Raw genomic sequence first — 3,719 nt, forward strand, 5'->3', positions numbered from 1 at the left:
TTTGGAGGTGGGGCCTTTGGGGTTGATTAAGTCATGAGGGCGGAGCCCCCGCGAATGGGGTTAGCGCTGTGTGAAGGGGAGCTCCCTGGCCAGGCCCTCCTGCCGCACAGGGCTCTCCTTGACCTCCAAGCCCCTGACCATACACAATCCCCTTCCACTCTACCCACCCTGACACCAAACTCTCTTTCACCTGCAGAATTCAAGCTTTTGTGTACCTCCACGCAGCTAGCATTTCAGATGGTCACGTGATACAGTTCCCCTTGCTGGCGCCCCACGAGCATGCGCGATTATGTGACTTCAGCCAGAGGCAGGGAGGGTTTTCTGATTCCTTCCTGGGGCAGCAGCTGGTTGAGGGGCCTCACAGGAGAGTCCTGCCCAGGAGCACAGAAACCTCCAAACTCTCCACCCAACTCCCGCCTCAGTGGGGGTTGGGGGTGGGGACGGCCATCAGGTCAGAGGAGATGCTGGGACTTGGCTGAACCCCCTTGCACACCAGCATTTGCTTCTTGCTCAGACAGCCTGTGAGGGCCCTTACCCACCAGCAGGGGTGCCTGGGCAAGAGAGGAACCTGGAATGAGAACTTTAAAACCTCCTTTTGGTTTCTGGGATAGCACTTCCCTTACAAGTCTGTCATTTGAAATGTATTCATTTGACTTTCAAACACATTTGCAGCAGGGCATTCATTCTGTGTTCAAATGCAGTCCTGCTTGTCTACCTACCACGCAGATGCTGTTGCTACTGCTGGGATGTCACCTGGTCAGATGAGCGAGCTCAGTGCTGGGGCCAGGAGTTCCCGGCCAGGTCTGAGCCTTCTGCCTCGCCAGTGGAGTAGGATAACTGATTTGAAAACTGGCTTCTGCAGACCCCCGAGTATTAGGAACGTGATTAGAGAAGCACTGTTTCATTTGACAAAAACAGAAATGAATTTCAAAGAATATGCCTCTAATTCCAACCTCTGAGCAGAGGAGGGATTTGAAAGCAAACGATGCTGAGAAATTGAGCCAGAAATATGTTCAGTGTGGGGAAGGCCATCATCCCTAAGGGTTTTGGGTCTCTTGGTAGGTTCTGGGTGGAAGAGGAAGAGTCGATGGTGAGGATTTCCTGAAGGTGTGAGGAATGAGCCTGTGTGCCCCTTACCAAGGGGCGTGCACCAGCCCCAGATGACTTTCTGTTCTCCCTCAGGGAGGGGACCTGAGGGTTAAGATCAGTACATGAGCTGGTACCTCACCTCCTACAGAAATCTGAAACTTTTGGCCTGGGAAGGGGGTTGAAAGCCAATTCTTGTGAAACTGTTAACACCTGGCAAGGAAGTGTTAAAATCCCTTTATGAAAATACCGTGGAGACAGTTCCCCCTAACCCCACAGCCCTGGGAGAGTGGGATGTGGGCGTAGTTACAGGAGCTGCGGCCATGGAAATTTTGAGATTATACTCCCTATATTTAGTCAACAAATTTTGAAGTGTCGTTTCTCAAGAAATGATCAATTGAGCATTTGGGGGAAGAAAAAGCGTTTGAGCCAGCAGAGGAGAGAATTTTTTCCTCAGAAATGTATCTTTCAGCTTGTAAAAGTGTTCAGCCTGTATCCATTAAACAGGGGACATGTTAAAGAGGATTTATCACACTGACTTTTCCAGTTTTTCCATTTTGCTGTTGTACCACATGATATTTCTTGCCTGCTTGCCATAGACCCTTGTGAGGATCAAAAATGAGTTGTTTGCCAGGGAGTTGGAGATCAAGCAATTAAAAGGCAACATTTTATGTCAATTATACCTCAGTAGAGCTGGGGAAAAAAATCAATACAACTGAAAAAAATTTTTTTTAATTCTTGAAAGTAGAGAGTATGTGCTAGTAAGAAATAGGTAATGTTGGCTTATATCTTGTATATTTACACCCTTCCTTGGTTTATGAAGAGTTCGAGCTGTGTTTAAATATGCACTTAAATTTAGGGGTATTCTTCTTTTATCAAAGAGTAATTAGGGGCTGCCAGGGGCCCCCCTTCCTTTTTCTTGGCTAAACATGGCCGGGTGGATATGGGCCATGGTCACGGACGGCTGTTCGTTACTGACGCGCAGAAGGGAAGGCTTCTTGGCCTCTTTGGAGGTGAATCGCTCCGGAAGGCAGCAGGCAGCCCTGAATCTCCCACTCTCCCCTGCTCTTCCAGTTCTTACACACGAATCAGATGCTTTCATTTATTCAGCAAATTTAGAAGTCACATATGAAACTTCAGTTTGTGTTGTTGGCCTACACTGCACTCCCTTTACAACCAGTGGGAGAGGCTGCCTTTTTCTAGCATGATGTTGTTTCAAGAGATTTTAATCGTGCAAGCCGTGTCTTGTGGTTTTTCTCTAGATGTGAGTGTAAACCATTACCAATGGTAAATTTCACCCATCTATTAAAAATAACACCTTATGGAACAGTTGGCTGTAAGTACAACAATCGAAAGGATGTAAGTGTTTATTTAATGTCACACTAAGTCAGTTTGATCCTCACCCCTAGTTACTTCCTTTTGGACTGGACGGTGAGGCTCTTGAAGCATAATCCAGCTGTTAGCCATGCTGGGATCTCAGGTGGCAGGCCGTTTAAATCACTTTGAGCTTAGAAACCAAGGGGCAGTGGATTTTAATTACCTTTCATGGTGAATTCTGAGACTTCAGTTCTCCCATCACCTCTGCCCTGCTTCTCAGCTGAGTTTATATAATCGAACCCTGAAGGAACATCCTGCAATTGTCATTATATTTACAAATCCCCAAACCCTTCAAATGGGATACTGTAAACTCTGTGCTGACTGTTTTGATGCTGTGAGAGGCACAATAATGAGATGATGGTTAAGGGCACAGTCTCTGAAGCCAGTCTGTTCCGTGTGGCCTGGGCCAGCTACTGACCTCACCATTACTCTATCTGTTTCTATAAAAGGAGGACCACGATAGTAGTACCTACTTTATGAGGTTATCTTGAGGATTAAGTGTCTTAATATATGTAGTTTACTTAGAACAATACCTGGTACATGGTTAGTGCTATGTAAGTGTTTACTAATATTGTTTCCTTTTTCAGAGGAATTGAGTTTTGGGCATACCACCATGTTCCCTGTCATGCTGTGCCACCATTTGTCCTTCTCAGCTTACCTCATCATTCAAATGCAAGAAATGGATTGTCACATCTATAGTGAAAATTGAAATTAAAAAAATTTAAAAATTAAGGCGTCTTAGCCAACCTTACTTAGGAAAGTGTTTTCTTGAGGAGTATTCCTGATGCCTGGAGATATAATTTGAAATTTTCTCCCCTCAAGTCAGCTAAGTGGATTATAGTGTTCTGGACAACTAACTGTCTTCTCCAAATAATGGGTTCATTTCTTTGGTATTGATGGCCTTTAAGAGGTAATGCAAAAAGTCTCTCACCAAATTGACAATAAATAACTATTTTGATGGAAGGCTTTTCTGGTTCCACATCTTTAGTAAAAACAAACATATCAGTACTGACAGTACTGCAGAAAATTGAAATGTTAAATATTAAAATATTTACTGTATCGGATGGTTACAAAGCTGCAAAATAGGGTCATAGCATCTAACTTACATAGTTCAATTATATTGTTATTCTTAATATAACTATCATATTCTTAAAAAAACAAACAAAAAACCCAACAACAACAAAAAACTATCATCCAGATCATGAATAAGGGAAATAATGCTGTTACTTATATTCAAACAAATTGAAGTGTTTTTG

Source organism: Camelus ferus, chromosome 7, assembly GCF_009834535.1.
Source record: "Camelus ferus isolate YT-003-E chromosome 7, BCGSAC_Cfer_1.0, whole genome shotgun sequence".
NCBI lineage: Eukaryota > Metazoa > Chordata > Mammalia > Artiodactyla > Camelidae > Camelus > Camelus ferus.